Source organism: Dermacentor variabilis, chromosome 2 (genome assembly GCF_050947875.1).
Source record: "Dermacentor variabilis isolate Ectoservices chromosome 2, ASM5094787v1, whole genome shotgun sequence".
Classification (NCBI taxonomy): Eukaryota; Metazoa; Arthropoda; class Arachnida; order Ixodida; family Ixodidae; genus Dermacentor; species Dermacentor variabilis.
The window spans coordinates 83,313,788-83,325,829 of NC_134569.1; the positions used below are offsets into that span (position 1 = coordinate 83,313,788).

The 12,042-nt window shown below is 49.5% G+C and overlaps 1 protein-coding gene and 1 long non-coding RNA gene across 2 annotated transcripts in view; one reads left to right on the forward strand and one right to left on the reverse strand.

Annotated features, from left to right (window-relative positions):
* The window catches only part of LOC142572185 (adenylate cyclase type 5-like), a 308,272-nt gene extending 297,014 nt beyond the window's left edge, over nucleotides 1-11,258 (reverse strand). The window contains exon 1 of the mRNA XM_075681117.1: nucleotides 11,137-11,258. The gene's annotated coding sequence lies outside the window, so the exon portion shown is untranslated. The remainder of the gene's footprint in view (nucleotides 1-11,136) is intronic.
* The window catches only part of LOC142572186 (uncharacterized), a 222,522-nt gene that overhangs the window by 91,968 nt on the left and 118,512 nt on the right, over nucleotides 1-12,042 (forward strand). The window lies entirely within an intron of this gene.

Genomic DNA, 12,042 nt, shown 5'->3' on the forward strand with positions numbered 1-12,042 from the left:
CTCCACAGAATACCCAGCTGAATTCAAGCACTTTCCAATCAAAAGGCTCAATCGACTGACCCCCCAAGTATTGCTATTCTGTTTAACTGGCAATCCCTCTGATAGGGTTACCTGCCTTTCCTCTGGTTTTTTTTCTATCTTGACCTTCGGTGACTCGATGCGAGCGTGCCGAGTCAGAAATCGAATTGACCCAACCCGACCCGACGGTGTTTACCTTGTCAATGGGGGTCGGGTGAGTCGACCAACCCATCGCAGGCGGTTGGCAGAACTCCACCTCGAGTTCGCTCGCTGGAACCGATCCGCTACGTCGTTTACTTGAAACAGGACAGACGGAAGGAAATTGACGAAAGGCTGTCCACGGGAAAATGCATGTGCTCTAGGTGGGATCTTTCCGTGAACGAAGACTCATGAGTCATGTTCAGCAACGAGTACGCTGCTTTTATGCGAAGTCTGATTTGTTTCACAGTAAGCCAGACGGCTTACGGGTTGTACGTGCTTTGAAGCGTCCTCTTCTTTAAGTCCTTTGGAAATCGTTCCCTAGGGTGAATGACGAACAATTACGCACAGATGAGAACGAAGCGGAACGTGCACCGAGAAGGTTCTGCACAAGCAGAATGTACACCCGTGAGCTTTAAAAGTATACGGAAACACAGGGTCGCCGAAAAAGAGCTACAGAATTTCTTCGTATTTAACCCACACAAACGGAAACTGACGAGCGCAATAGAAAATTCGTAATGCCAAGTTTGGACTGCAGTCTTTAATTTCAAGTTTACGGAGGAGAAAATGAGTTTTATCGCGCAATCCTTGGTCCATATACTTTTGCTCACGGGTGCACATGTTTTGAAGGAATGAGGGCTGCGCAATCGTGAGCACAAGAAGAAACAGGACGAGGTATGGAAGAGACATCGCGTGACAACTTGCGTTTCATACGCGGAAGCATGAAGATTATTGAAAGAATGCGAGAGAGAGAGAGAGAGAGAGAGAGAGAGAGAGAGGAAAAAAAAAAGCTCAAGTACAAGTACGTACATACGGAGCTTCGCAAGAAATCTCGGCAGGAAGTGGGGCAATAAATAGCTCTTATCGATACCTCGCTGTATACGGTCATCGTTAAGTCTCCAACCAACTCCGACCACTTCGTTTCCTCGTACGCTAAATATTGCGGCAGAAGCCGAGTTATGCGTCAGCGACGAGGAATGCGCCGATTGCGCTTCAAACCCGTCGCGGTGGCTTAGCGCTTATGGTGTTGCGCGGCTAAGCGCGAGGTCGCGGGCTCATATCCCTCGGCAAGTATACGGTGTGTGTACTGAGTGGGGCGCTCCAATTCGTGACAAACTACGTAACAAGCGTCTACAACTACTTGAGTGCAGCGGCGTATCGCCTTACGTTGCAATAGATGTCTTATGCAAAGCCATTGACAGGATGGTCGTTGCTCCAGTCTGGTGCCGCGCAGCAGTGAACCTCTCTTTAATCCCCAATGTTATCGACCGAGAGTGCGGTTCCAGGGAAGGCAAACGTGTCGGCTGATGCGTACAATCTTACGTGTAGGTTTAAACCGGCGGAAACCATTCGCTTTCCTTTCTGCATCCAAGCTGCAGAAACATATCCAAACAGTACAAATAAGTTCGTCAAGTACCTTGTTTTTTCACTCTTGTATGCAATTACGTAACGTAAAGACATGGATTGTATCGGCTCGTTGTCTGCGTAAGCTTCCCAAATTTTGTGTAATAAACGCAGCCTGTAGGCGGCACTGTGCCGCGAACGACGGCATGAAAACAAAATAATTACTTTTCCTCTCGAAGTCCATGGACTGTACTGTGTTCGGTGAACACAATAGGTACTCGTGCCATGTCGAAAGGAAGTACCTGTCAACAGCAGGCATACTTGACTGCGTGAAACAGGCAGGCAGGCCTGGGGCCGCATTTTGTAACGGCGCTTTTCACTTTCCACTCTCTTTGCCCTTGGCCATTGGCTCGCACAGAGCCACGTGCCCGCCGGGATTGACAACTGTACGGGACAAGTGACACGAAATGAATAGAACAAGTGCTGTAGAATGCTTACACAAAATACGGCCTCCGGGGACGCATTCTATGAGCATTCTTTTCATATTTAGTCTTTCCGCCTTTCATCATTGGCTCGCACGGACAGCCCGCCGCTGCTGCCGCATGCGTGAGTTTTCAACTGAAATTACTCGACTGAATTCTGGCGCTATAGAGCGTTAAAAATTATGGAATCTTATGTGCCAAACCGCAGTGTGAATATGAGGTGCGCGGTAAAGTGGGGAACTCCGGGTTAGTATCCACCACATGGGGGATCTTTGACCTGCAACCACTTGCATGGTACGCCAGCGTTTCTTTCTTTCTTTTTCGCTCCCATTAAAATGAGGCCGCCGCGGCCGGGATTTGATCCCGGCCTCAGGCTTAGCAGTTCAACCTCGGGCAATACAAAATCTACTACGTACGCAACCACGACGCGTAAAGCAAGAGAGAGAGAGAGAGAGATAACTAAGAGAGGAAACGCGGGGGAGTCAACCAGACGAGAGTCCGATTTGCTACCCTACACTGGGGTGAGGGAAATAAGAAGGAAGTGATGACTGTGTGTGCAGTGAAGCACCGTGACACCAAAGTGGAGTTCCATAGCTGGTGATCTGCGTTGATCACATTTGGGACGACCAAAGAGTCAGTGGTCGTTGCGCGAACAGGGGGCTGCGGGTGGGCTTACTCGAGACTTGCAAGCACTGGGTTATCTATAGGTAGAGCCCATGGGAGCTGCTAGTATATGACGGTTCAACCAGCATGGGAATAGATTTGCCTATTCGCTTCGTCCTGGCTTGAAATGACTTTGTGACTCGGCAAACTCATCATTTTCTACAAGATACTGCGTTATACGAATGCAACAATTCGCAATGATTACGCACGTGAGTAGCGACCATTTGCTTTGCTGGCGACTGGAAAGCTACGAACGCTTGGCAATCGACAAAGATAAAGCATAATGAACAACGTCACAAGAACCGCATTTGGAGCCGCAGGCATGAGGATTAGGCAAATACGAGCGCTACGCATCTTTCCTATATATGGTATAGCTGAAGGATCACAGCGTTGTAGAGTTCGCTGCGCTAATATTTGCATAGGAAATTATATATGGTCGCACGGATCGGGACGCTCGGCGCGACGGATGATAATAAATCGATAGAAACAATGAAACAGAAGCACTGCAAAGTACAACCACTTATGTCTTTTTTTTTTCCAAGTCGTTCACACACTTGTACGTAGAACGATCTGTGGCCGAATACGCAGAACACTTCGTAAGCGAGTGCAGTTTGCTATGCAGACCCTCCTGCCCTCGCTAATGATATGTCCAACATCGCCATTGGCTGTCGTTCTAGTTTTACGAATAGTTCTAGGTTAAGAAACGTTTGGTGAATACGGTTCCCTGTTTCCAAAGATGAAGAAGCCAGCTGTCCGTCGAGACACCGCCACTCATGGCTATAGTTGGGCACCGATGTTGGCGGTGCAGTACGACTCTATGATTATATGTACATACAACAGAGACGGCCAGTTGTATAACGCCAATGCTACCACGATTTCCACGTCTTATACGTAGTATACTTGCTCGGGAGTACAGCACATCATGCCTCCCCCCCTCCCCCCCCCCCCCGTTCCCCGTCAGTGGCAGGTGCGTGGGCGATTATGCGAGCTATATGCCACCGCCCAGCTTGCTTCGCGAGCAACAGAAAATAAGGCCTAATCAGGCGGGAGTATCAGGTGCCTAAAACAAACCGCACGAAAAGCGCGCGCGCGTGGCTCCGTTATTTAATAGCGCGCGAATTACCCGCCGCGACCCTGTCCAGCAATATATGAGCTCCTGGCTACAGAGGCGCGCACCGTTGCCATAGTCGTCCAGTTTGCTCTTTCACGCCAAGGCCGCCGGCCCGTGTGGATGCCGCGATATATGTCGCGTCGCGATATATGTCGAGTCTCTGGCGGATGGTACTCCCGAGAACGTTAGCTGCCCTTCTGCCCCGGCGGCTATGTGTTCGTTTCCTTTTCTTTCTCCTTTCTTTTCTTTTTCCTTTTTTTCCCCCTCCCCGCTCTCCCTGGCGCGTACTTGCGGACCCAAGGCCGGCTCCGAAATATAGACGTGAGCGCGTCTCGGACGGTCGCTGGTCTCTCCCCGGCCGCCCCATAGGCTCGCACAGGCCGCGATCGATCTTTATTGGGCTTTTGTGGGTCCGAACCGCCCCCCCCCCCCTGCAAACCCGCCCCCTCGCGCTTCTAGGCTCTCGCATGGCGCGGACACAACAGCGTAGTGGGGGCGGTGCGACCGATCGATTCCATTATAGCCTCGCCGCTCTTAACGTGTGTAGAGAGACAATAGGCAGCAAGAAAGTTGGTAGAGCGAAGCAGGTTTATAAAGAACGTCACGACGTTCTTTGGAGGTCGAAGGTTTAAGTCTATTACAGTCGAGACATCATTGCGCCACCTTTACCGAAAGTTTACAGCGGCGACATATAGCTGCCACTTACGGTCGCCACAGCCATAGCCTGCTCCTCCATCCCCACCCCCAACCCCATGACCGCCGCTCCTACCCCGATAGAAAAAATAAAAATTAATAATCTGCTTCCTTCTTTCTTCGTTTTCAACTGTGCCTGTTGCACTGTATCTACACTGTAGTTGCGTTTTTGGATCTCATGAAGAGGCGGACGCAGCTTGGACGATCGCGTGATATTCTTTAAAGTTTTTCTAAGTTAGAAACATTACACATGGCATGTATACTGTATATTAGGAACTGTATGTCCTGCTTTTAGCGTGTAGTGTGACTTTCTTTCATTCTAAGCAATTGCGAAATGTTTTGATTGTCTTTATCTTTTTAGATCCACATTGTTCTCTCGTTTAGGATTAATTTTTTTAGCTAAGAATGTTAGAAAGCGGGTTCTAAAAAAATAATGCTGGGGCTTTACGTTTCAAAACCAACATCATTAGTTTAGTGATCCCCACGATCATTATACTATGAGGCACACCGTAGTGGGGAGCTCCGGATAAATCCTGTCCGCCTAGCACAGTACACGAGTGTCCTTGAATTCCGCCCCCATCATTAATGCTGCCGTTGCGGCCAGGATCGAACCTGCGACCTCGAGCTCAGCAGCGCAGTGCCACAGCCACTATACTACCGCAGGTGATAAGCAACAAACGAACAACAAAAACTGTAGGTCTTGAATCGTCGCCTCTTCCGGTACGACGCGTTGACCAACACCTGACCTCACAGCTCCCACTATATATGCACGGATGAGCTGTGGGTCCTTGCAGCGCAACCGACCGGTATACCTATTCTGGTTAACTTATACACGCCTTTCTTCTGCCTAATTTCATCTCGACAGTTCGTGCCACTCCTTGTATAAGTGTCATAACTCTATATTATAACTGCATGTACACACAGATTCACACTACGCATTAACATATATATGTAAACGTACACAACGCACGCGGTGCGCCTTCCCCCGAAACCACGTGAGTGTAAATGCAAAACACGTCGACCAGCGGCGCCACGCTTCCCCTCTTATTTTTTCATAATGTCTGCGCGCGCGTCTTCAACCTCACCGTTTGAATGCAAACTAGATGGCATGCAACAAAGAACTACGTTACGTCATCGGCTCTACGTCTACGTCACATTTCATGTCACGGTGGCTTAACTCGCGGCACAGGGGGACGAATACCGAGACAACAAGAGCCGCGCATTTTTTATTTTTTTTAATGTCGATTGTTGGTTACGCCTGTCGCCCGTGTTGGCGCTCGTGAATATGCATAGCGCGCAGCTCTCGATGGTCGAGACAGAATACGCCCGAGTGGTGGGCAAAGAAGGTGCGCTAAGCTGTGATACGTGCTCTTGATCCTCGTCCTTTATTAGACTGCGTAGGACGCGGTCGGCTGTGGTTATCGCACCCGTGTGCAAGCGGGCGCGTGCGAGCGTGCTTATGTCGTCGACTCAACTCGGTAGCTCTGACGCCAGCCGCCTGTGCGTTGCGTGATAATCTGCTCCGCCGTATAGTGGCCCGACCAGAAGCGCTAAGCTCCTTACTCGTGTGCTAGAGCTGCTGGCAGAGACAGGCTTCTCTATTTTATCTCTGCGATAATCAAGCGTATCGTAGCATTCGGTTCTATTTCCGGTGGCTTGTTCTGGACACGACAGGGTGCTAGGTATCGCGAATAATATATTTTGTGTGTGTGTGTGTGTGTGTGTGTGTGTGTGTGTGTGTGTGTGTGTGTGTGTGTGTGTGTGTGTGTGTGTGTGTGTGTGTGTGTGTGTGTGTGTGTGTGTGTTTGCGTGTGTGTGTGTGTTACAGCAAAAAGGAAAAAAGAAATTTCTTCAAGAAAGTGCATGCTGCAATGGTCGCTATACGTAAATATCGCACCTCGAGAAGTTCATTATCGATCAAATGCTTCACATGTGCGCGTTAGACAGTTCTAACACCCTCATGGCGACTTTTCCTATACGGACTATAGCGCAATGAGCATTACACGGAACACTGAATATGCCGGAGCTTATCTGACTATAGCTGGCGGAGGTCGCCGTCCGGTGCACGGCGCTAGCTATGGTGACACTATAGTGCTCCAAATTGATATACGCATCGATGCAAAAACAAAAAGTAAACGCTTCCAGCGGTTGTGACGTCGCACTTCACGTGAAATTGTAATGCTACAATGCTCAACACGCTTCAGTAATCTTCGATGGGGGCGAAATGCGAAAACACCCGTGTGCTTAGATTTAGGTGCACGTTAAAGAACCCCAGGTGGTCAAAATTTCCGGAGTCCTCCACTACGGCGTGCCTCATAATCAGAAAGTGGTTTTGGCACGTAAAACCCCAAATATTATTATTAATATTCAGTAATCGCCGTCGCGTTGTTGGTAAAACGGGCGTCGGCCCGTTATGTCAACCTAATAACGATAATACCGTCGCCGTTTTGCAGCGATAGCTGTTGCGGGCTCACTCCCTTTGTCCGTTTTGATATCCATCGGTGTCCGTCGCTGTAATTCCATGATGAAATGCCAGATCGTTTTCATAAAAAAGAAAGTCGCTGTGCCCCTCTGTGGCCTGTTTTTGCGGGCTGTTTTTTATAACTGCATGTAAAAAATAGTGGTTAGCCAGCTCTTGTTAGGCCATGAGTGCGGTGGCACCTTCCTCTTTCCAAGCCACGTGTGATAGTTTCGAAACCAGCACCGTGGGAAGCTGGGTGGCTGTCGGAAAATTGTGCATACACTTAGTAGGCCACCCTATATAGGTATATATGACAGGTTCCTAAAGTCACTAGAAAAACTTTTTTTCCCCACTACATGTGAGTGCCGCCTATACGCAAACGAAGACGATTCTGAGCAGAAGCTCACTGACAGAAAGGTTTCTCCTATACTTCTCGAAAAGAAACCGTTGGCGCGCGTCTGCGAATGTTTGCTCTAACCAATACTGCACCAAACACTGCGAGACTTACTGCGCACAATACTAGGCCAGCGATTGCCTCACCACTTCGATCGCATCGTGGCCCAAAATGTGTTAATGATTAGGCTTCCGGTAGAAAACAAAGCATCTCAAACAGGTCGTTAATTGCACAGCAAGCCGGCGACGAGTCATGCCCGTGAGCACGTAGATCTTGAGAGAAAGCGCACCTTGCGACTCAGGGAAAGTTTGTTTAGCACATGAGCATGTAGCTGCAGCCGAGCTTCAGCAACCGACTACGAGATCGGACGCTCCAACTGACCGGACCAGCGATGAGACATTCGATATTGCGAATAAGCAATGAGAAGTATCCTGAATTAAGGCATTTGTGCGGTGCTGTCGGAGAACCGTCACACCGTGTTATAACGGAAATACTTCTCTGCGCTCGTTCGTTCTAGCTCGACCACACTTCAGCATCGTCGACGTCGTTTAATCCGGCGCGCACCTTATTTCCTATGAGTCAGCGTCTGACCACATTCCTTTTTGAAACACGTTCAATAGACCTCATATTAGCATAAGTTAGTGGTGCAGACGTAAAACACTGTGCAGCCCGGCGCCACAACGCCGAACTTGTCTTATGGAGGAAGAATGGCTGAGATTGTTTTCCGGCCGTCGAAGAATCAAAAACGAAAGCTGGCATCTACTTCTAGTCAGCTCAAGGTTCGACACCAAGTCGCGCAGTGGCACAGGGGCTATATTTAAATCGAGGGTATGATGGGAACCCCGTCGCTTCTGGGCGGAACATGGTGAAAGGCGAAGGCAAATACCGAACACAAAATATTTTATAATATTGGTAACGTTAGTGAATATTTTGTGGTTGATGTTTGTCTTCCTCTTTCACCAGGTACTATATTGGTCAAGCAGACTACACCCTATTGGTCAAGCCGATTACGTTGTTGGTTTGGATTCCCACTGGCCTTCCTACAAACGGCCCCGGGAAAGGAAGAATGCTTGGAGAGTGCAATAAGAAGTCACCATTACTGTCAACTCGTGCTGAAAAAGTCAACGTTTGCAATCGCTTGTAGCCTACAAACTCGTCTGAGCACATACAAGCTGTACAAGCAAGCGCCTCCGTACAATGAGTTGCTTTTTTATAAACATCCCTAACGTTCGCACTGCAAAGTACAAACACGCACTGTATGGTGGACAGCTTCAAAACACGCCAAAGAATGTGGCGCCGCTGAACTGCCCATGTTTGTCGGAACGGCGCCCACGGCCGCCGATACAGCGTTCGACGTGGCGACGCGCGACGAGTTCTTCTCGGAAACGCGAACGTATACGAGCGAAGTGTTGCCGGCGAAAAGAAAGGCCCAATCACGTGTTGGTGGCGCGTGCATTATGCATGAGGATCTTCACGTCGAGTGACGACACAGCGCCGTTCATGCACCAGCGGCACTGCATACGACGAGTCGTATTTATAACGTCGCAAAGGCGCACGTGTGCACGTACCTACGCCGTGTCTTCGTAGACCTTTAACAACGCAGGGGGGAACTGTGCATCACTCGTCGCGTCGGCGTTTTACGACCACACAAACCGTTACTCGCAGAATGGGCGTGCATTCAGCTTCTTCTTAGGTTTGAGACGTTGGCAGAGGGAACGTCGTAAAGTAATGGACTGCGGCCTTTGCATGCTATCGGAGCTCCTGCCTTTTAAAGTACTCAATTGTGGTTTGAGTTGGACTAACCGCTTGTTATAGGCGGTGTTAATAGCAATGTGCGCTGTGCTAAACAGTAATATATTGTTCTGTGTTATGGATTGGGTTAACAGCGTGCTGCGTGCTGTGTTAACAGATGCAAATGTTGTGCAGCACTCGGGTAGCGTCCACGCTCCCACCAAGAGTGGTTTCTTTTATTCTTGACGCTGTATTAACCATGGTCCTACATTTTTGACAACGACACATCGCTCACTCTTTGGTATCGACATGAAATTTGTCTCCATATATGGAGCGCAGAAAGTATCTCCACCTTTTTGTATTTATCCTTATTTGCGCCATCCGACGACGCATCAAGGGGTGATTTTGACGTACATGTTGATACAGGTGGCATGTGATGCGGCAAAAGCAAGGTAATCTAAAACGGGTCTTGAACACTGGGAAACACTGGCATCGCGACTACTCGCGCGGCTGAGAAGGGACTTCGGCTATTCTCCGCTGTGTAGAAATGGCACTCGCGGGCAGGCGGAGATAGAGTTACTGTAGATGCTCCCTACGGGCTCCCCAAGGGGAGCCTATACAGTAACTCTAGGCGGGAGGAAAACGGAGAGCGATACGCTCTGTCTAGTGAACAGTGATAACCGGGCTTCCTTCCTTTTCTTTTAGTAAATTAATTTGCCATGCGTTATAGACCAGGCGCGGTGCAGCTCCCATATACAGATGGAGTTGGTTTTCTGTAATAAGATGTACCAGGGATCAAGTGGGCTGTTTGGACGTACACTCCCACTTCTGTAATTATGCGATGTGAAGATGTCTCTGCTCGAAATTTTACGTACAGCAGCTCTTAAACAACGCGCATCTATCACGGACAAATGAAACAATCTTTCATGACAACATGCATGAACCTTCAAATTGAAAGGAACAATATATATATATATAGCTTAAGATCACACACTGTCAGCACAAACTGAAACTCGCACGACAAGGAACTAATAAACGAGCTTTCACATGTGATTATTCTAGCGCCCACAACGTAGCATGTCTGATAACCCAATCGATGAATGAGCTGCAGAACACGTCGCGAGCTGAGCTGCAACTGCTGACATAAACAAGAAAAAAAAAATGACGGAATAATCATAGTAGCGCTTATGACATGCTGGAGCAATATTGCAGATGTGGATAACTCATCAAACCAGCAAACCGAATTACTCATTAATTATTTACTAATACGAAATAATTTATAAATCAATAACACTTAACATATCTTCTTCGTTCTTTCTTTCTTCTGTTTTTGTTTCTTCTTTTTTTTTTCTTACGAACGTGCTCCCCACGACCAGATAAAAAAGGTCATCACTCGTTTCGTATGCCGCGACGGAATGGTGTCTCGGGTGAGTTCGGGAGAGCTCGTCGACAGTGATCCGCTAGTTACTTTTTATGAAATCACCTCTCATTACAGAGGAAATAGGCAGAGTTTTCCTTTCCCCCATCATAAGCTCAACACGCCACAAGCTAGCACGCTCCGCATGCTTCAGACGGGGTCCTACCCCTCCAGGGGCTTTCTGAACATGCTCCACCCGGAGATTGACCCACTCTGCCCAGGTTGTGGCACTGAATTTAGCTCATTAAATCATATGCTCTGGCAGTGCCCTGTGTTACAGGATTTTAAGCGAGAAGAAGACTGGACGAAGGCCATCACAGACCCGAGACAGGACGTCCAGCTCCTGGCTGTCCAGAGGGCCCGTGAACGAGCGGAGAGGCATGGCCTCTCTGTTCCGACATGGGACTAGCCAACGGCTGGGTAGGGACCTCCAGGCCCCCGCTTAGCTCCTCAGGACCCCGATAAAGTATTTTACTACTACTACTACTCATTCCAATTTCCCATCTTGTAGAATGATGTTTCGGCTCTCGGGGTTAATTCGACTTGTTCACGCTCTACGCCAACAGCACGCGTAGCAGCTTGACTTCACCGCACGAGATCGCGAAACGCGCGTGCCGGCCTCACCTTGTACGAGGCCCATGGGGGGAGGACGTTCACACGAGCGCACGGGATACACACACTGGGGGACAACGGCGTCGCAAGGCTTATCTCTGTAGCGGCGCTCGACACTGCGACGCGACGACACCGGCGCATCGGTGACAACTGGCTCCTATACGCCTCTACGTCGCCGTACTGCCGCGCGCATGCAAGACGCTCGAACAATCGCTCAATCTAATGAGACGTGACGGACTTGGCGCGCGCCGGCCGCGGCCCTGAATCGGTGATGACAGCCGTGACCGCAAGCGAAGGTGCGAGCGCGTCGCCGTTTTTTCTGTTTCTGTATTTTACTTTTTTCGCCGCCTCTGCCACTTCACATATCGTTCGCGCTCCGTTCGTCTCTTACGCAACGGGCTTCGTTCGCTGACGCGCGTTGTGCCTTATATAACCGGCCTCGCGGAGGCCGGCCACCTAGCTACTCTAGCACCGCGCTTCATTTTGTCGCCACCGCGCCACCGGCGGCGACGGCGTTGCGCAAGCTGTCAGCCGTCGGGGGTGTATGCGCTCTCTCGGAGGAAAATTGAACCGCCGCTCGTCGCCCAACCCGGGTCGCGTCGCGAAATGACGCGTGCCGCTGATGTGCAATCTCGTGTTGACAACGAATAGAAGTGCCGCAGGAAAAAAACTAGGATTGTACAACAACAACAAAAGAAACGTATAGGCAGACACACTTGAAACTGCTTACGTGCGGGAATGCGAAATCATTATACATAGTCCCTTTGGGGAAGTGTTCTCGATTGATGTCTTCGACATGCGTTGTTTCTGCTGATTCGGTGTGTGTGTGTTTGCGCGCACCTTGGTCACTGCTTTGTGAGCTTCCAGACGCTTCAGAGTCCGTCGCAGTAGGTACAGCACCGATAAAATCGGCAGTGC